The sequence below is a fragment of the Solanum lycopersicum genome, chromosome 12 (genome assembly GCF_036512215.1).
Source record: "Solanum lycopersicum chromosome 12, SLM_r2.1".
In the NCBI taxonomy this organism is placed as follows: Eukaryota; Viridiplantae; Streptophyta; class Magnoliopsida; order Solanales; family Solanaceae; genus Solanum; species Solanum lycopersicum.
In genome coordinates, this window is record NC_090811.1 from 21812380 (window position 1) to 21835542 (window position 23163).

The window sequence follows — 23163 nt, forward strand, 5'->3', positions numbered from 1 at the left end:
CATTACAATCCAAGATCGCAAATTGCGGAGAAAGCCAAGTCATACCCAGAATTACATCAAAATCATCCATTTCCAAGATAACCAAATCTACATAAGTGTTGCTCCCCACAAATTTCACCAAACAAGACCTATATACCTTTTTAACTACCACAGATTCACCCACCGGAGTAGAAACACGAATAGGCATATCAAGTAATTCACAATGTAAATTTAGACCATTAGCAAATGAGGAAGATACATAAGAAAATGTGGATCCAAGATCAAACAATACAAAAGTCATGCAATCACAAACCCGAAGATTACCTGTGATGACAGCATCAGATGCCTCCGCTTCAGACCGCCCAGGGAAAGCGTAGCAATGGGCCCTCTCACCCGTCTGTCCGTTGCCCCTACCATGTTGTGATGTAGTGGCTCCAGGTTGCCCATCACCTCGGCCGTTCTGGTGACCACCATTACCTCGACCACCACGTCCTCCAGAATAACGGCCTCTGCCATGACCACCTCTACCTCTAACATTTGGAGGTCTGTAACTCTGTTTTGGACAATATCTCTTAATATGTCCAATCTCCCCACATCCATAGCACTCTCTGGGTTCATGCATAGGTCTCTCAGAGAAGTGTTGACCGGTCGGAGGTAGACCCCCAACTACAGTCTGTAGTAAAGACTGAATGGGTCGAACTGCGTAACCTCCGGAACCTTGTCCTCTAGAGTAAGAACCATTAAACTCACCTCCCTTTCGAAACCTTTTTGATGTCGATGTCGAGGTGAAGTCATCGGGCTTCACTCCTTCCACTTCTATCACGAAGTCTACCACTTCTTGGAAGGATTTTGCTGTAGCCGCTACCTGTAAGGCCGAAATTCGCAACTCTGATCTCAACCCCTTCACAAACCGGCGAATCCTCTCTTGTGGACTGAAACAAAGTTGCGTGGCATATCTGGATAGTGCGCGAAACCTAGCCTCGTAAGCATTAACCGACATCCTACCTTGCTCTAGGCTCAAGAACTCATCCCTTTTCCTATCCCTCAAAGTTCGGGGGATATACTTCTCCATAAACAAGCTAGAGAATGAGGCCCAAGTCATAGGTGGTGCCTCCGTTGGTTGACACTCAATATGTGACCACCACCACATTTTGGCATTCCCTTGAAACTGATAACTCACGAACTCAACACCAAACCGTTCTACTATACCCATCTTGTGTAGTAGCTCATGACAGTCAACCAGAAAATCATAAGCATCCTCAGATTCAGCACCCTTGAAGACTGGAGGTTTCAATTTCAAGAACTTACTGAAAAGTTCATGCTGATCATTTTTCATTATAGGCCCAGTAGTCAGACGTGGAAATGTGCCTATGTCCAATGAGGCATCCATACGAGGAGCCATAGTGGCTGCATGTTGCACTTCTGAAACCGGAGGTGTTGACGCAGAAAACACTGGAGGTGCCAGACCTTGATCAGACAACCCACTGAGATAGGCGAGAACCTGATTGATCATCTCTGGGGTAGGTTGGGGTGGCAATCCCTCATTCTGCACTTTTCAGTTTCCCCATCCTCCCCTTCTCTTATTACTTCCTCAGTCGGTGGAGGAGTCACTGCCCTAGTATAAGATGGGCTAAGTGCTCGTCCTCTTCCCCTAGAGGATGTCCTCCCACGACCTCTACCACGGCCTCTTGTCGCTGCTCTCCCTCGAGCAACAGCCCCAGTGGCTTGCTCAGACGCACCCTGTCCCGCCGGTGCTGGTGTTGGTGTTGGCGTAATTGTAGCTCTAGTTCTAACCATCTGCGAAAGAGAGTGAAGATGGTCAGATACCAATTTGTATCACCTAGATACCAATTGGATTCAAGTAGTAGCACGAAAGAAAGAAAGAAAGAATGGAATTTTCCTAAAGTCTTATAGCCTCTCAAAGAAAAGTAAAGGCGTCCCCCTACCGTTCCTTAAGACTCTACTAGACTCATTCTTGTGTGATGAGACCAACGAACCTAATGCTCTGATACGAAGTTTGTCACGACCCAAATCCGGGCCGCGACTGGCACCCACATTTACCCTCCTATGTGAGCGAACCAACCAATCTAAACCTTAACATTTCAATATAAAGTAATGCGGAAGACTTAAACTCATTAATAAAATCAATAACTATTATTATCCCCAAAATCTGGAAGTCATCACTACAAGAACATTTACGATCAAATGACTAAACTAAGAGTATTCTAAAAGCTAAAAATACATAAGAAGTTAGTCCATGCCGGAAGTTCAAGGCATCAAGACTTGAAGAAGAAGATCCGGTCCAAGCTAGAAGCATTAGCTCACCCTGAATTTCCGATGTAGTAAGACTGGCTTGAATTACTGTTGAGTCGAAGGCGACGGCACGTTTGCTGCACTCCACAAATAAACAAGAAGAAAACATAAAAGTAGGGGTCAGTACAAAACACGGGTACTGAGTAGATATCATCGGCCAACTCAAAATAGAAAACAGTATATATCAGATAATATCATAAAATCAACTAATATTCTTAGCATGCAGCATTTACAGTTACCATAACCCTTGGTTACAACACCAAGCATATCAATGAGGACTCACGCCTCCTCATCATACTCATTTGGGAATTAGGTTCATTAGATTTGAATATATTATCATCTTTCAAGACTCATTATCTTTATTCCCCTCGTGTCGGTATGTGACACTCTGCTCCTCAATATACTATCCTGGTGTCGGAACGTGACACTCCGATCCTCATATACTATCCTGGTACCGGAACGTGGCACCCGATCCATATACTATCCTGGTGTCGGAACGTGACACTCCGATCCTCATATACTATCCTGGTACCGGAACGTGGCGCCCGATCCCCTAATCTCACCACTTTCGTTCATCAAGCCTTCTTTTATACCAAGGCATCATCATTAACAAAGTAGATTAGGGTTTCTTTTCAAGATTTGGGATTCAATAGCTTCATCATGCTTATTTATTCACAATTACATAATCACATCATTCATGCAAGCATACAATTAAGCATATAGAAGGTTTACAATACTACTAACACATATCATTCGCTATTAAGAGTTTACTACGAATAGCATGAAAACCATAACCTACCTTCACCGAAGAATTGCGATCAACAAGCTATCTTCTCAAAATCCTTGCTATCCCCTTCATTTCTCTCTCTCTCTACTCGTTCTCTTTCTTTTTCTGTCTCTCTTTGTCCTTTCTTATTTTTCTTATTCCAGCCCTCTTTCTTTCACCCTAATTAATATATAATTAAGTATAAAAGATGGCAATAATAACCCCCTAATTAACTTAAGGTTACCTCTTTTAACCCCAAGTAATTAGACTTATTAACATTAACCCACTAACTTTATAATTAAGGCAAGAATAGTCAAAAACGTCCCTTAAAACGTATAAAGAAATCCGACCCGGACTGGGATTTCGCAGTCTGTGACGGCCCGTCGCGCCTGCGACGGTCCGTCCTGCTGCCCGTCACAGAGTTCAGAGACCCAATTTCTCTGAAGGGTCTGTGACGGTCCGTCACACCTGTGACGGTCCGTCACACCTGTGACGGTCCGTCACACCTGTGACGGCCCGTCCTACCATTCCGTCACGAAGTTCAAAGAGTCGATTTTCCGTACCCAATATCAGATTTTCTAAGTGTTTTGGGACGAGACACCCTCGACGGTCCGTCGTGCCCATGACGTTCCGTCGTGGGTTCCGTCGTCTCAGCCTGTTTTTCCAGAAATAAAATCTGCTGCTCAAAACGACTAAACAGGTCGTTACATTTTCTTGACACTTGGCATGCATTAACTAAATAAATGAAAAAATTAATTTAATTACATTAATCTTTTGATAAAATAACCCCACTTCACACCCATGTACCAGTCCTTTTCTTCTTCAACCCCCAATTTTAAAGACTTAAAATTTCTCCGCCTTTTGTTTTGGTTGTTCCTTTTTCTTTCTTTACGTTTTTTTTGTCATAGACAAACAATCGAACTTGCAAGAAGAGAGAAAAAATCGACCACTGGAGTCATCGACATTTATGTATCTCTATTTTCATAACTTCGATGGAGCAATCATCACCATTCCTTAAACTTATTGAAAATAATATAAATTTTTTTGATATACTTCTGATTTCTCTTCGTTGTCGATATTGAAATAATTTATCGACGTAAATTATTTTATAACAAAAATCTCAATAATCACCTTAGGAATGGAATATAAGAATTAACAGGAGAAGAAAAGGAAAGAAGAAAGGTTTAAGTGGGTGTATTCTAAATGGGGTAAGGTAAATACTTTCTTTTTTTGTTATTGCCAGAGGAATCGATAGTTGAATAGTGGTGACGGAAATCACAGGAAAGAAGATGAAGAAGAAAGGGTAATAGGTTTGATGAGGTGGGGTGGGGGAGAGAAATTTTCTTTTTTATTATTTTTATCAATTTAATTTTCTAGCTTATCAAAGGGTGAAAAATATTTGTTTTCAAAATTAAAATTTTGGGCCCATGTGCCACATGTCGTAAAAATTTTATTCGTGATTTTGTCAATATAATGTGTTTAAATTACGCGCACAATATTTTTAAAGCTAATTGTGATTTGATGTACAATAAACAAATATTTGTAAATATTAAAGTTAATAGGTAAAGGTCTTAGTTGAGGTGTCTAAGTGAGTTATGCGGATAACTTTAAAATGACTTAAGCCTACATCATATAATACCATGTACGATGTATAACTAATCCATGAATTAATTATACATAGGCTGAAATTCTCACCAAACATAGTACTAAATAATATCATACATACTACATGGACGGCCTACCAAACACCCCCTTAGGATTTATGAGAAAAACAAGGTACGGAGGGAGTCGATTCCTAATAATAAAAGTTTATAGGTAGACTTAAGTATTTTATTGGCAAATATCATCGCTACTCCGCCTACTTATATGGAGTATTTTTTTAAGCTTATACGATGAGTTTATTATTTTATTCTTATTAATTGATAGGGACCAAATATATTTACTTATTATATTTATCAAATACATTAACTCAATATTGATAAATTGAGGGTATAATTGAAAAAAAATTGTCATTCCTTGATTTGTCAAAGATGACAAATATTTAACAAGTAAATAGAGATGGAGGCATTATCTTTTATGTTTGTCTCTAAATTAGATTCGTGTTAGAGGTGAATATAAATATTGAAAAGTCCAACTGAATTGAATAGATTCGATTCTTTTAGTTCAAATTTTGCGATTTAGATATAATTTTTTTAATCCTAAAGTATGATTCTTCAATTTGATATTTGGTTGAAGAGTTTAAAAACTTTAGCGTAACAAGGAATTGACCTTTTGAAAATTAAAATTTTGATCATTTATTAACAACTCTTATTTTATAGGCATTCCCAAGAATAGTCAACCATAAAATGACCAAATGTTTGCAAATTTAGCTTCAATATTGATGTTTAATCTCTCGAGAACACCAACAAATTAAATCTCCAAAAACTTAATTAACAAATGGAATTGACCAATATTCAATTTGAGAAACTCAAGAATATTGAGCTCCTTTGCAATTGTTGTTGAGAATAAGAGACTATCTTTGTATGTTTTATGATAGACTAAGTTTATTATGAATAATTAGTTGTGTCAAAGGTTTCCTAAAATAATCACAAAAAGATAACAATGATGTCTTTTTTATCAACTTATTAACACTTTGAATTTGAATTTTCAAAGTTATTGTTCCACGTTGGAGGAATTTTATACGATAGTAGGATATTTCTTCTCCTAATGTATTATCAAGTTTAGTTGATAATTTTTATTTTTTTCGTGCTTAGTGCTTGTTCAACAGGTGGGAAACACCATATGCACGTAATGTATCAAACAAGCACCATTTTTCTTTATATACAAATGATTAAACTTAGTTATGAATCTGATACTTATTGTTCTGAACTTCAAATGAATAATCTGAAAGATTTAAGTATCATGTCATATGTTATGTATTAACATTATCATTAAAACACAAAATATAAAAAATTTATATAATATAATCAATAACAAAAAAATTCTAATTCAAGTTCAAAAAATGACATGAAACAGTTTTTAGAGTAACACTCTAAACCCTAAGTAAAATTGTCTTTAAAAAAGACACAAAACATCGAAGGGTGTCTATTCATTGGTACATAATAGCTATTCGACAAGAATTAAATCATCTTGATGCCGTAGAATGAAGCGTCCTTTAAGCCTTAGAGTATCATCTATATCGCTAACATAGTCTGACTTTGCCTTTTCAGTATGTATCTCTATAATATTGTTTCATATCTTGTGCAAAGATAATCAACTCGAATGTTGAATTTTTGTATCAATAATTTACCATAACTACAACAACTCCACACATGATACAAAGATGTCCTCCAGTTGATCATGACTCAAAAATTGTTCATCCCATTAAACATGATATAAACAAAGAAGTACAGTTAAATTAGTAACTTATCATTTATCTTATGTTTGTATCAGATACATTATTCATAAATTTTTGTATCTGATACATACTGAAAAATACATGTTTTGAATGATACACTATTAAACATTATTTTATATCAACAATTTCAGAAAATTACAACTCCACAAAATAATAAACAAAATTAGGATTTAGTGTATCAACTAATTATACTTAAATATTGATACATTATAATATGACACATTATATTTTCATTAATGGATCATTATTTGATTAGCTAACTGAAACACATTCAACAATCAATAGAACAAAATCAACATACTAATAGATTGCACTTAAATACTGATACATCACAATATGAAACATGAATTTGTCGTTTGTGGGTCATTCATGATTTACCAACAAAACAAGTATAAAAATTGATAGTTTTTTTTTCTAAAAAAACACCATATGATATACAAGTTTTATTTAGTATTGATGAACTTTCTGTAGTTTCGACAAACTCACACCTCACCATTTTTGAGAATTTCTTGAATAGAAAAGTTATCAATCTTCGACTATGAATGAACCTTTTGATATGTCCATCTCCTATCGCCCCCCTTTGTTGTTCACACATAATAAAAGTGTTTTTCGTCTCATGGCAAATTTGATATTATATGCTCTATCTCCAACTTCTCAATGTTTACTTTCGCTATTGATGAGTCGTGCAGTTTTTTGATTTGTTTACAACCCAAACAATATCTTCGAATTAAAAAAACACGAGTGTTATTTGAGTTTAATTGTGTAAAAGCAAGACTAAAAGATGGTGCATTTTCAATGTTTCGAAGAAGAAAGAAAAAAAATAAAAAATGAAGGACAAACAAATTTGAACAGATAAACAAGTTACCTATTTCATGTTGAATTAGTTTTGACTAGATAAAGACTTGATTTTGAATTTCAAAAGTAATTGAGAAATTAACTGACAAGAAAATGGAGAGTGATTTATGGAATGAAATGAGGAAGTGATAAATTTTGATTTTTGGAGTTATGAGTTATGTATCCGCCTGATTAGTTTTAGGAGGAAATAAGGGATTTTGAAATTTTTTTAAAATGGCAAGAATTAATGGAAATTATGGAAAAAGATGTCTACATAGGTAATTTTTCATTCACTTTTTGAACACATATTTGATGGGCTATTTGGACGGGTCAGTAAAAAATGAACTTAAATTGCCAGCACTATTAGTGGCTGTCATCTTGGTATTCTTAGTTACTGTTACAACTTTGTATGTGTGATGACAAAATACATGTTAAATTTCCTGTTGGAATAGGAGAAAACGTCTTAGCAATGGAAGTAGGGTATAGTAGCAACACTGTAACAGCAATAGTGTGGCACTCGATGTGTCATGTACCTTTTTGAAGTGTTGGGCATCTTTCTTCAACCTAGCTTTTCAAAACATAGTGCTACGACCAAAGGTGGAAGCTTAATCTTCTGGAAAAACAATTACAGGAATAAATAGGAGAAAAGAAAGTACATATCTATAAACAAACAAATGAGAGGGAATAAATAACAATAGGAAAGGAAGTACACAATTATAATTAAACATAATACACACAATATATAATAATTTAAGGTCTAAGAATATATATTAGACAGCGGCCCCGACTCTATCCAAACAGAACATATTACATGAAGACCGCTACTAACATAAATCAGAATTTTGAATGACACAAATTGAAAAAAGGCCAAGCAAAAAAAGTTTGGAACCATGTTCTTCAACATGTACTCGAAAAATGTCTATAACTTCACAACCTCATATATGATTCATTAGATCAGCAGGCAACCCCACATTAACATGGGAAATTAAAAATGAGTAGGAAAAAGATTTAAAAGATAAAGCGTCAATAAACTCAATCGAAAAGGTAGACAACGTAACCCATATCTATAAAAGAATCAGAACGGAGGAACACATAAATTGATAAAGAAGAGGTAAAGAGGAACAATTGCTAATGATCATGGACCAATAATTGAAAGGTGAACAACTCATCCTGAAAGTCAAGTATCATTAAACATGAAATTGCTACAAGCATTATAAAAAAAGGTTAGTAGTAGAATCAACTATTTCATGTATCCATCTTCAACTTTATTTGAGAATGATAAATGTTAAACGAACTCATTACTATAATTATTGTGAGCGAACTTATGAAATAGGTTTTTAGTGCCTATATGACAAAGTTTAGGGCTAAAACTTTTTTTAAATATTTATTCATGTAAAAACAATATAGAAGCAAAACCAAGAACCACAATACCCCAATTTGTAAAAGTATATCATAATTACAAGACAACCATAAATATAGTAACGATTACATTATAAAGATGAAAAAAAAAACTAAGAACAAAAATTGCGAACTCTCACATTAAAATTTTCAATCGAAGTTGGGTAAATTCAAGATTGCTTACACCAGAGACAAATCAGTACTCTTGATGGTTTACTTGGCCCGAACAGTCATTAGAGGAAGTAGAAAAATGAAAGGTAATAGTCAATTAATCATCAATATAACGTAACAACCTACAACTTATAACTAAGCACCATTTGAAAACTCACAAACTAAGAGAAGAAAAGATGTCAGCGGAAGAATGAGAATAAGAATGTTTCAGAAAAATCACCAGTTGTTACCTTGTCCAGAATTGAAGCTTCAGCAGATGATGAACATTACTTTGCTCGCAGATGAAGGTTGTTGTGAATGCAAGGGATGTTCGTTTCTGCAAATCAAAGTAAACGGATGAATAATCTAAAATGAAGGGTCAAAGAGGGGATGAAAGATAAACTAAAAACGAACGGCGCACGTATGATTGACTCGAAATCAATAAATATCAATACTAATACCAATAACAGAGTCATTTGAAGGACTTATACAAAGGCATTGAGGCTAATCCAGAAGGGTTCTCCTGTGGGAAACTCCCTCTGTACAAACAATCGACAAAAACCGTGAGGTAATTTTAAAGAATTTATAATCAATTACAATTCAAGAACACATATTGTAGTCTAGAATCTGGCAATCTATGAAAATTCAGTTCAACAAACTTGAGGCTTCCGGAACAATGGAAACAAAAGGGAAGGTTAACATATTAGTCCTAAATTTTCTTTGAGTAACCATAACAGAAAAAGAGTTACAAAACAAACTGAAGTAACGGAACCTAAGAGTGGTGAAGGAATTCCAATAATAACTCACTGTTTTGATCCCTTGAAACAACTCACTGAATTTAGTAAATCATTCTAGGAAGCTACACCTACAAACTAACTAATATCCTACCTCTTTTTGGCGGATTTTAACTTATATACGTGACAATGATGATGTAAAAGAGTTACACAATGTTAGTCCATAGAAATTAAACTCTCTTTTTCTCGTGCAGCCTGAAAATTTAATATTGGATGCTTCGATTGACCTCAAGGTTTCTAATTTTGGATAGTGTTCTAACCCACCAAGTCAGGGAAACTATTCTTATACTTTCTATTGCTCTTCACCTTTGGGAAATGAAATCCTCAACTCTTTCTTTACTTTGCGGTTATCAATTTAGTAATGCAGCGGAAGCACAATTATTTGAGCCTTTATTGAATTTGTTAACCAAGGGAACCTATGTGTCTTTATAGTCCTCCATTGATCCTGAAGTTGATCCGTGGTCTCAAACCATTCAAACCACAAAAAACTTACTCACATGCCCCTCTCTGTGGCTGTTTTTAATATGTGGTGGCGGGGATTTGAAAAGATGATAGAAGTGATGTTCTTTTTTTTTTAATCATAAAGAAAGCAATTGTGATACACTTGAAAATTAATAAGATCAAGTATTATAATTGTTCAACAAAAATTTAGTTGATCGTTTCACATATATTAAAAATAATTTTAAAGCAGTTTTTAACTTGGGAATGATGCTCATGTAAAGGCTGCAGATGATTATATATGCAATATTTTTGAGTTTTTCCATGGTGTCGATGATATGAAGTATTTTACTGCTCAATGATTTTATAGAGTCAAGAGCCAAGGATATTGTGATTAAAGATCATGACCAATTTATCGACAACAAGTGTGCACTCTTATCAGAAATTAAGGCTGACAACCCTTATTGCCTTGTAAAGAAAAACAAGATTATTTCAATACCCTCAAATGTAAGCAGTTCAAGAAAAGTTTCAGATCAAATATCACTATTACTATGACATCAAGTATTTAGTCTCATTCTTGTCATTTATTAGCTTACCATAAGATGTTTCAAGTCTTGATAATGAATCAAATTCTATCATATCAAGTGACAATGATGTTATGGATGTCAATGAACTGAAGGGAGAAAAGAAGCTCTTGGATCTCTATTCTGGTTTAGTGAAATGTCTACTGGGTTGTGTCTGGATGCTGATGTTTACGGTGTTCAACTTTTAACTAAATGGATTGTTGACCTAAATCGATATGCTTGAGACAGCTTAAAAGTGAATCACACGAAACTGAGGTAAGGAGTGAATCAGCTGAAAATTTGTTATTGCATTTGAAGGAGTGCGAGCAGTTTTGTGCATCCTGCTCTTTATTGAAAAGCAATACCCAACACACCCTTTGCTAAAAGTAGGAGATAAGGATGTGGAAGATGAGATGCTGGTACATATGATGATGGAGATTTGGCGGTAATGAATGACAAATTTTTCAGGTAGAAGATATTTTAAAAGTTCTCTATGGAGGCCTAGTGGAAATAAAGAAGTCAATCATTTACTTTAAGGTATGTTGGAATGGTTATGGCCCGAATTGAAGTCACTTAGGACGATAAAAGACTTAGATTATTACCTCCGTAAAATAAAATTTTTTGTAACCAAGGGCTTCAAAACAACTGTTTAGCTTTGGAAGCAAACAACATATGCGAAGACCCTCCTTGCCAAGGCAGGGCATAATGAATTTATTCGTTTTAAGAACTTAGCAAATCCATTGCAAAGAATCAAAAAATAAATAACTTGAAGTATTCATGAGTTAGCTTTTGAAGTTGAGTTAGACTCATGTGTCATATCTTACATAGGATTAGAGCCAGACTCATCCCAATTTGTATTTCACCAATGTTGAGCCCCCATTTAGAAGGATCAGATTATGTTGAACCGAATCGTTACGCATGCAGCAATTTCAGTTTTATGAAAACATTACCCATGCAGCGATTTCAAATTTATTCAAAAGAAAAAAATAATTGTTGACAAAATCGATGCTTTATCAACGATTTTAGTCGAATCTTTTAATGCCACAAACGATGTTAATTTTGTTTGAAATACATCGCTTCCTCATGGGCCCCAACATTGGTGAACAACAAACTAGAATGGGTTTGGCTATGATTCTACGTAAAGATATGACACATCTCCAAAAGTTAGCTCATCAATACTTCAAGTTATTTATTTTTTGAATCTTATAATGAATTTGCTATGTTTCTAAAACGATTAAATTCACTTATGCCCTGGCAAGGAGATTCCTCACATATGACGTCTACTTCCAAGTTAATCGCAAAATAGTTGCTTTGAAACTCTTGGTTACAAAATCTTTTATTTTTTGGAGGCAATTAATCTAAAGTTTTTCATCGTCTTAACTGATTTCATCGGGGTCATAATCCTTCCAACGTACCTTAAGTAAATCATTGACTTCTTTATTTTCACTAGTCCTCCATAACAAACATTAAAAATCTCTTCCACCTCAAAAATTTGTTATTCGTTACATCCAGATTCTCATCATCATATAAACCATCATCTTCATCTTCCACATCCTCATCTCCTACTTCTAGCAAAGCGTGTACTGGGATATTGCTTTTCAACAAGGAGCAGGATGCACAAAGCTGCTATCACTCTTTCAAAAGCAATAACAAATCTTCAGTTGATTCATTTCTTACCTCATTCTAGGTGGTTTACTTTTAAGCTATCACAAGCATATCGATTTAGGTCAACAATCCATTTATTTAAAAGTTGAAAACTGTAAACATTAGCATCCAGACACAGCCTAGTAGACATTTCACTAAACAAAAATAGAGATCCGAGAGCTTCTTTTCTCGCTTTAGTTCATTGACCTCCATAACACCATTGTCACTTGATTTGATAGAATCTGATTCATTATCAGGACTTGAAACTTCTTATGGTAAGCTAATAAATGACGAGAATGGGACCAAATAATTGACGGCATAATAATAGTCAAATTCTGATCTCAAACTTTTCTTGTTTACCTTATACAATGATCTTGTGTTTTTTATTAGGGTGTGTTTTGGTATGAAGGAAAATATTTTCCACGGAAAATGTTTTCCTAAAAAATGTTTTCCTCGAAAATAAGTAGATTTATTCATTTTCCCATGTTTGGTTGGTGAATAGAAAATATTTTAATGTTTGATTTTTGAATGAAAAATATTTTTGAGAAATATCTTTTATTTTTTACTTGAGTAGAAAATAATTTTTGAAATTAAAAATATTTTTTTAAAAACAAACTTAAAGGAGTGGGCTGGGTGGGTCGAGGGTAGGGATGAAAAAATGAATTTTTGAAGTTGAAAATATTTGTAAAAACAAACTTCAATTATTCTTTTGGGATAGGGGGTTCGAGGGTAGGGGTGAAAAAATGAATTGAAGTTGAAATTATTTTTTTAAAAATAAACTTAAGTTCTTTTTAGGGGTAGAGGGGCTGGTAGGGGTTGGGGTTGGGGGCTGGTAATGTGGGTGGATGGCTGGTAGGAGTGGGTTGGTCGGTCGGTGGGGGCAGGTAGAGGTTGGGTGGGTTGGGGGCTGGTAGGGTGGGGTAGGTAGGGGAGGTTGGAAAACAGTTTTTGAACCTGTGTTCCTTATATTTTGAAGGGCAGTCATTTTCCTTAAGTTGAGATAAATGAGTTTATATAGAAAATATTTTCCAAAACATTTGACCCAATCAAACATGAGAAAATTGAAAAACATTATACATACTAGTGTTGAGGAAAGCGAGCGCTTTCATCGCTTAAAGCGATGAAGCAAAGCGATGCGAGCCTTCTACGCTTCACAGACTAGAATGAGTATGTGACAGCTTCATCGCTTAAAGCGAGCACTTCATCGCTTAAAGCGTGAAGTGGGCCTTTATCGTTTTTTTCCGCTTCATGCTTCCCTGAACACTACATTATACCAAACACACCCTTGATCTAGCTCACTATTAATACTTTCACAAGTTTTTGCCATTTGAAACTACATCATGTCATCAACAAAGCTATGGTAATGATAAGTATCCCTTCATTCTTAATCAGAAGCTTCGGGTCCTATTTACAGAATTAATTCATTTTCTAGCTAGAGGACTATGTCATTCCGCTAGCATAGTTGAACGTTTTGTATTTCCAAATTTGATGTGCAGTGGATGGAAAACACATGTGGATTATTTTTAATAATAATCTAGAGTATAATAAGATACATAATATTTAACCACGATCAAGTAATTTATATGAAAACACATATTTTAAGGTTAATTCATTTGACAAAAATATTAGATTGCCTTTCCATCCAATGTACTCACTGATATTCAATTCAAACATTTTCGAGGTGCTTAAGATTCTGTGGAAGATACTTCACACATCAAGCTTAGCATTGTGTGGCCATTGCATTCGAGCACTAGAAAACTAGAAATTTGACTTCAATTAAGAAGTGAAATGATGAATTCCACTAAAATCCATTGACGAAAAATAAGTAAACTAAGCAAAAACAGACAGAATATATACAAGAAAACTTGACATGAAAATGAATTAAAGTAATAATTAACATTCAACAAATGAAAAGCAGCAAAGAGATGAACGAAAATTAATAAAAACGCAATACTTACTGGACTCTCAACTATTAAACAAATGCAAATTCAATAATTATTATATTGTTATACAAAGCAAAAAAAAAAGTATATACGACTATTTTGAAGATCACAAGCGTAAAAAGTAATCCGAATCAATGTCTCCATCAGATGCCCATATCTGGTGTTGCCCCACAGCAGTACTAATAAAGGCATTTCCACAACAGTACTAAATAAAATTCTAAAACTGCCTAGTTATAGGAGTTATAACATACTCATAAAAAGGAACATTATATTACTCACATTGTTTATGTGGTGAGGCAGCTGAGACAATGGTTACTTTGTTTTTGCATTGTAGACTCACTAACCAACTATGGAAGATTTTCATTAATCTCAGAGGCATACAATGGACAATGCCTAGCGAGATTGTTGACACTCTATCTAGGTGGGAAGAAGATGGGAAGGGAGCAAAAAACAGGAGCTACTGGAGAACCACACCATCTTGTATATGGTGGACCATCTAGAAGGAGAGAAATGTTAGGTGTTTCGAAGACAAGAGTAGAACAATAGAGAAAATCAAAACAAATTGTATTTTGCTTGTGTTTTTGGTGTACAAGGAACTCCCCTATAGATGCAGAAAATATCCTAGATGTGTTAGAATCATGCTAGGATTGGGGGTCCTTTGATATATTGCTATACTTTGACTTGTTGTAAAGGGGTTTAGCACTACCTAAGTGCTGAGTTTTATGATACAAATGTTACTTGTACAAAAAAAAAATAGTATCAATTGTCTCATTACTATATCATTCATAACTCATCCTTGAAGACCCACATGAAATTTTCAATTAAATTGAAGATCACTACAAATAAAAGGGATCCTAACCCAAAATAATTAAGCTCACAAGAAATGGCTGCAAGAAATCAAATGAAGAATTAGAAAAAAAACAGTAAGGACACATAGCTTTAGTTGCATAGTATAGCATTTAACAGAAAATGCTATACGAGGAAAAAAATAGGGTGCCCATTTCCTGTGCTTCGGGAAAATTACGAAGCCTGTAGACCACAGCCAACACCTTCAACGTCAAATTTCATCATTATGAATAAGAATGAAACTAAGAACCCTCTTATCTCATTTTACAGCCCATGGCTTCATAGGGAAGTTTGATGACACCTAGATTATCCTCACTATCACCTCTAAATATTGTACAGGGTTAAACCAACAAAATAATTTGATACCATGGGCTGCCCATTTTTTCCCTGATATCTCACCAAAATATACTAGCATGTACATCAAATGAAGTTTGTACCATCACCTCATCTAAGCAACTAATAAATTTTCCCTCTGAAAGATGTCAAAACTACCTCTATAGTTCGGAAAGAATCAAGGCCAACTAAAACACACTTTGCATTTCTATTTTTTTCGTACGTAAAATATTTGCAAGAAGTACCAAAATGGTTCAAAATAGATTACAGGGCATAAATTGCACCTTGCACTCCAAACATATTAAATCTTTTCCCCTGATAAGAAAAAAAGACATACTTCTTCCTCCTATCAAGAGTACTACTATAACAGCAAAAATACAAATTCTTTTTTCGAAACTAGTAACTTTTTCTATATATGTTAGAATCCGAATCTTACAAGAGTTGTAGCAGCGCCATATTTACGAAGTACTACCTACATCTATGATTCTATGATCTTGTGTCTATAATGAGTCTAAAACATCAATGATAGAGACAGGATCATTTAAAAGTAACTGATTACACCAAAAACTCAGTGGCAAGATGCAATTAAGCTTTAATCTGGTGCATACTGCTCTCTATGCTCTTAAAACACCAAGAATTTCTCTCCTTCCATATTGTCCACCAAAAAAACAAATTCCTAATATATATGTTTTTAACTCAAGGTATCTGCAGGTTGCAGGCTGCAGCCATTTCCCCTCAAAGCACTTTCAAAAACAATAAATGAATACTACTTCGTACTAAAGGATCAGAACAGAGCTGATTATCCTATCTTAAGGCACAACAGTAAATGGTGTTAAGTAACTTCCCAACAGGAACCATGTTCTAAGTGTCAGACCTTCAACAAAATAGATAAAGACATTACAATTCTAGACTTGAATGCCTGAAGTCTGATAACCAATGGCCTCAGGAGCATTGATGCCCATGTTTGGGTCAAATAAGCTGTTTGTTTCAACTGCAGAACTGAAATGGCACACTCCCTGACAACATTAGTGCTGAGAATGGCGAACTTTGGGCAAGATTGTTATTAGGAACAACAGGAAACAAGGGATGAGATACAGGAACTGGTGGGGCCGGGAGAGCCCGGGAGGAGAAACAAGTGTTGGTGGAGCAGCGGCTGGCATTGGAGGCCTCATATTTTGCACAAGAAAAAATGGTTGTGGTTGGACCATCAGTGCAAGAGGTGGAACCAAGACAACAGGATATTGTGAATACCAAGAAAGATGGTGACGGGGAACTGACCAACCAACAGGAGGCATAGGCAACGCGGGATTATATATACACCAAAAAGACGGGGTCCATGTAAGAATTTATACACCAATTAGAGCTAGTGATTAGAAGTCTAAAGCTGCTAATAAATTCAACGCATGCCCAAAAAACAACAAAATATAGACGAGAAGGTTGACAACAACTAAATGCAAAGGCTAAAATTTTCCCTAACATCCTCTTATTTTAATGATGGCAGTATCTTTTCCAAGTTGCATGCTACTTGCCTAATCCACCAAGTAGTTCAGTAACATCCATAAGTGTAGGTGTTACCATACCGGTGAGTCGGTAACCCTGAGTCAACAAGAGTTGCAAAATATGGATTCATACTAAGCGTTGTAACAGGGATTCGAACATGAAATCTCCAGACTGTTGCTCCTATTCCTCAACAACCCAACTATCCTACGGATACAATTTTTTGCATTACCTATAGGCCAGAACACTATGCCAAACCATTACTATAACAAAGTTGGAACTGGGATTTTCTGATCATTACGATAATAATGAGCTCGAATCCTTCTTTTAAGGATGGTAATAATTAATCTATATATTCACAATAGGTATACTACATCCAAATATGTAGTTCCCCGTCATAAGTGTTACAAAACTTACACCTTGAACCCCCAGCAGCACTAACTTTTTACAAGTAATCTAAAACATTAAAAAATATCTACATTATTTTGCTTGTTTGACCTTAATGAGATTCAATCCTTATCTCATATATTCATTATTTTGCTTGTTTTATCAAGTAATACTATTCCTAAGTCCTAACATAGGAAGTCTTTCAGAAGAAAGTGTTGGTAATCCTAGAATTGAGAAATTGCCATTAGCAAGATGCAAGGTTGAAAATCTTTAAAACAAGCATCCTACAGGGTTCTACAGAGGTGGAGATGCACAAGAGCCCATAATGAATCAGAGACTTAAAACCAATAGCATGGAGTTATTAATATACAAGCACCAGATTTCCCTTCGGAGCCATGAGGACATCCGACAAAAATGAGATCGATGATTCAAGCTCTAGGCTTTGCTAAATTGAAGCAAAACCAGGAACATCGGTAGCATTATTTCAAATTTTCAAAAACCCTGATTTAAGTTTATAAAACCAAGTTAAGAAAATATTCTTCTATGATAGCCAAAGAAATCTCTAAGGACCAGTCACACATGGTTCAAAACTTGATGGATAATGAGGCTCCTCTCTATGTCGAGGAAACATTCTTTGCCACAAGAATAGCAATTCAATAGTACTAGTACAATGGTATAACAAGAAAGAAGTGAAAGCAAAGGTTACATATTTTCTTGCTACAATTCAGCAACCATATGGCTCATCCATGAATTCAAAGAGGTAAAATTTAAGCACATCACGCACTGTTCTTACCTTCCTCTCCATAGTGAGCTTCTAACAAATCACTTGGGATTCCTTGCATTCCATATACTTCAATATCAGTAGACCGAAGGTTTGGCATTTGGTACCCTGTAATAGCCAAATATGATAGCTTAATGCATTTATTGCCAAAAAACAGATAAAAATGCAACAAAAAGAAAGTACCATGAGACATTATCAGCATATTGGATCCCATCCTACAAATGATTCCTTGGTAATTAGAGCAGGCAAGAAATTTTGGCAAGAAGCTTTAGGAATTTTGTTGTGTGGTAAGTGGGTCAGAAAAACAAGGTCAAATTTGCTTTAAAGTTTAAACATCAGAAGTACCCATCTACAACATCAACTGCAATTGTCTCCATCCCAAAATAGTTAGGGTCTGTATATGGATCCCTAACATCTATTCTGCTCCATAGGACCTGTTTTATTGCAATACTCAGTAATTTCACTTGGTATCTATATACAGATCATTTGCTTCCATTGTTTTCTATTCTACCCAAATAAGTATTACATACACAATTCTTTTAGTTGCATCAACAGGTAAGTGTGCTCTTCTACCATAACATTTTAACTTCTAAGATGGAGTAAATGACCTCTTTCCGCAGCTGTACATTAGGCAAATTCTATAGAAATGAAATATTTCAAGCATAGGCATATTATATCTATATAGTTTTGGGAAGATGTTGCCCTACATTATAAATCAAAAACCTGAACTATTTTAGATGATCCTTTTTTTTGTGAAATAATTTTCTTAATGAGAGGGAACACCCAATGCACAAAATATTGATCAAGGGACAACATTTTTTATAAAGATGTATCAAGGTATTCATAACAAGAGAACCTAAAATAACACATTTTTTTCTAGCTTTAAAGTTAGTAGGCATGAATTACTTAGAGGTTACATAACAAATTTTAATTTTCTGCATCAGTAACATTATGACTACTTGAAAATAACCATATCATTCTCTAGTATGACCGAATTCTCGAGCTACTTTTAATTCTTTTGTGTCCCAAAATATTCTCATCAACTAAACTATGTTCTTAAACAGCCTTCAAGGTATCTGCTCAAAGTAGTACATCCACTCACTATGACACGCACACCCAATGAGCTCCGTGTCCCCCAATTTCATGGCTTCAACATTTTGTTCCCTTCTGTGGAAGATGGAAACATGTCCACAACAGCACCAACAAAACATACGAAAACCACTCTCAATGCTAAAGTACAAGAAATATATCAACGCACATGGCTAAAAAGGGCAAATTTAAGAATATATCTAGAGAATTCTCAGCAAAAAGAACTTACTTACTGGCTGACGGTTTCTTTGTGAACCTGGAGAACGTGAATGGCTATGCCGCCAGCAGTAGAATGCTTCTTATGGCAAACACAGCATTTGAAGTGTTCAGCCTTTTGATGGTGAACCAAAATCTTCTCATCGTCGAACTCCCTGTCACGGTAGTAGCACCATACTTTATCGGATGATCTCTTCTTCCTCTTCCCCATTTAGCCCTACAGAAAACCCAAAGTGCTCCTCGCTCTAGAAATTGAATCAAATCGGAATAAATTTAATGCGTGCTAATCCGGTAGGGTTCCGAAATCTATTTGGGATTGAACATTAGGTTTTTTCTCTATGCCAGACTGTTAGGCTTGTTTGTTAAGCAGGAATTAATAAGGTAAACATTAGTAACGAAGGGTTTATTTTATCAAGGTTTTGGTTCATTATTTTAAATTTAATTTGTGTTTGAATTAAAACTTTTTTAAAAATAACTTAATTACATCTTTAAATTGTTATGTAATTGGGTTAAGGTTAGTAATCCTCGGAAAATGGTTTTTATGGCCTCCTATGTGACTATGAGAAAAATAATTTTGTTGTCATTTTTCTAATTTTCTATTTGAATTATTTGAGAATATATAATTTTCATCCTGATAAAATTGACCACTCACAAATTGTCAATTTTCAATTTAAAAAAAAGATAAACTAACTATTTTTAAAATTAAAAAGACGGTAAACAATGATAAAATTAAATAAATCATCTACATTTACACATAAAAATTGCAAGTAATAGTTTTAATATGTATGTAATTTTTTAAATTGTTCAAAATACAAATAGTTAGTGATATATTTGTCTTTTAATTAGTCAGTGTTAAATAACTCACATTTTAAATTTGTATCAATTTGTATTAGATATATTTCGTAAGAACCAACTCTCACTAAATAATTTGTAAGTTAATTTATTTAAATAAATTTACTAGTACAAATTAAAACAAAAATTCAAGAAAAAGAAAAAAAAATTAAAATGATTTTGAGGGATATTTTTATTTTTATATAAACTTATCTCATGGTATTATATATCCTATGTATTACTAATACCTCCAAATGGAAGGTATTAGTAATACATCATAGGTTTAAGTTATTCACGACCCGTTAAAATTATCCGCATAATTTACTTAGATACCTGAATCATGACTTGTATCTATTGAACACACCTAAAATTGTTCAAGACATGTATCTATAAAACACAAAATGTTGAGGTGTCGAACTAAGTGTATTTCATTAGCTGCGCGTGAATGCATTATTCTTTATTTTTTGAAAATAAATTTGTACTTATTTTCTTGACACTTGGCATGCATTAACTAAATAAATGAAAAAATTAATTTAATTACATTAATCTTTTGATAAAATAACCCCACTTCACACCCATGTACCAGTCCTTTTCTTCTTCAACCCCCAATTTTAAAGACTTAAAATTTCTCCGCCTTTTGTTTTGGTTGTTCCTTTTTCTTTCTTTACGTTTTTTTGTCATAGACAAACAATCGAACTTGCAAGAAGAGAGAAAAAATCGACCACTGGAGTCATCGACATTTATGTATCTCTATTTTCATAACTTCGATGGAGCAATCATCACCATTCCTTAAACTTATTGAAAATAATATAAATTTTTTTGATATACTTCTGATTTCTCTTCATTGTCGATATTGAAATAATTTATCGACGTAAATTATTTTATAACAAAAATCTCAATAATCACCTTAGGAATGGAATATAAGAATTAACAGGAGAAGAAAAGGAAAGAAGAAAGGTTTAAGTGGGTGTATTCTAAATGGGGTAAGGTAAATACTTTCTTTTTTTGTTATTGCCAGAGGAATCGATAGTTGAATAGTGGTGACGGAAATCACAGGAAAGAAGATGAAGAAGAAAGGGTAATAGGTTTGATGAGGTGGGGTGGGGGAGAGAAATTTTCTTTTTTATTATTTTTATCAATTTAATTTTCTAGCTTATCAAAGGGTAAAAAATATTTTTGTTTTCAAAATTAAAATTTTGGGCCCATGTGCCACATGTCGTAAAAATTTTATTCGTGATTTTGTCAATATAATGTGTTTAAATTACGCGCACAATATTTTTAAAGCTAATTGTGATTTGATGTACAATAAACAAATATTTGTAAATATTAAAGTTAATAGGTAAAGGTCTTAGTTGAGGTGTCTAAGTGAGTTATGCGGATAACTTTAAAATGACTTAAGCCTACATCATATAATACCATGTACGATGTATAACTAATCCATGAATTAATTATACATAGGCTGAAATTCTCACCAAACATAGTACTAAATAATATCATACATACTACATGGACGGCCTACCAAACACCCCCTTAGGATTTATGAGAAAAACAAGGTACGGAGGGAGTCGATTCCTAATAATAAAAGTTTATAGGTAGACTTAAGTATTTTATTGGCAAATATCATCGCTACTCCGCCTACTTATATGGAGTATTTTTTTAAGCTTATACGATGAGTTTATTATTTTATTCTTATTAATTGATAGGGACCAAATATATTTACTTATTATATTTATCAAATACATTAACTCAATATTGATAAATTGAGGGTATAATTGAAAAAAAATTGTCATTCCTTGATTTGTCAAAGATGACAAATATTTAACAAGTAAATAGAGATGGAGGCATTATCTTTTATGTTTGTCTCTAAATTAGATTCGTGTTAGAGGTGAATATAAATATTGAAAAGTCCAACTGAATTGAATAGATTCGATTCTTTTAGTTCAAATTTTGCGATTTAGATATAATTTTTTTAATCCTAAAGTATGATTCTTCAATTTGATATTTGGTTGAAGAGTTTAAAAACTTTAGCGTAACAAGGAATTGACCTTTTGAAAATTAAAATTTTGATCATTTATTAACAACTCTTATTTTATAGGCATTCCCAAGAATAGTCAACCATAAAATGACCAAATGTTTGCAAATTTAGCTTCAATATTGATGTTTAATCTCTCGAGAACACCAACAAATTAAATCTCCAAAAACTTAATTAACAAATGGAATTGACCAATATTCAATTTGAGAAACTCAAGAATATTGAGCTCCTTTGCAATTGTTGTTGAGAATAAGAGACTATCTTTGTATGTTTTATGATAGACTAAGTTTATTATGAATAATTAGTTGTGTCAAAGGTTTCCTAAAATAATCACAAAAAGATAACAATGATGTCTTTTTTATCAACTTATTAACACTTTGAATTTGAATTTTCAAAGTTATTGTTCCACGTTGGAGGAATTTTATACGATAGTAGGATATTTCTTCTCCTAATGTATTATCAAGTTTAGTTGATAATTTTTATTTTTTTCGTGCTTAGTGCTTGTTCAACAGGTGGGAAACACCATATGCACGTAATGTATCAAACAAGCACCATTTTTCTTTATATACAAATGATTAAACTTAGTTATGAATCTGATACTTATTGTTCTGAACTTCAAATGAATAATCTGAAAGATTTAAGTATCATGTCATATGTTATGTATTAACATTATCATTAAAACACAAAATATAAAAAATTTATATAATATAATCAATAACAAAAAAATTCTAATTCAAGTTCAAAAAATGACATGAAACAGTTTTTAGAGTAACACTCTAAACCCTAAGTAAAATTGTCTTTAAAAAAGACACAAAACATCGAAGGGTGTCTATTCATTGGTACATAATAGCTATTCGACAAGAATTAAATCATCTTGATGCCGTAGAATGAAGCGTCCTTTAAGCCTTAGAGTATCATCTATATCGCTAACA

The 23163-nt window shown here is 34.0% G+C and overlaps 1 long non-coding RNA gene across 5 annotated transcripts; it reads right to left on the reverse strand.

Moving 5' to 3' along the window:
• Positions 1-1761: 1761 nt before the first annotated feature.
• Positions 1762-19751, reverse strand: LOC101267303 (uncharacterized). 5 transcript variants are annotated; one of them, XR_011213416.1, is made up of 6 exons: positions 19382-19746; positions 18076-18171; positions 9089-9174; positions 7823-7902; positions 2305-2369; positions 1762-1776 (listed from the first exon to the last, which is right to left on the reverse strand). It is a non-coding gene; the product is annotated as an uncharacterized lncRNA (long non-coding RNA). The 5 variants fall into 5 exon arrangements; XR_011213415.1 differs by lacking the exons at positions 1762-1776; positions 2305-2369 and adding exons at positions 6738-7175; positions 9299-9376 and having other exon boundaries at positions 19382-19751; XR_011213414.1 differs by lacking the exons at positions 1762-1776; positions 2305-2369 and adding exons at positions 7620-7729; positions 9299-9376 and having other exon boundaries at positions 19382-19751.
• Positions 19752-23163: the final 3412 nt, after the last annotated feature.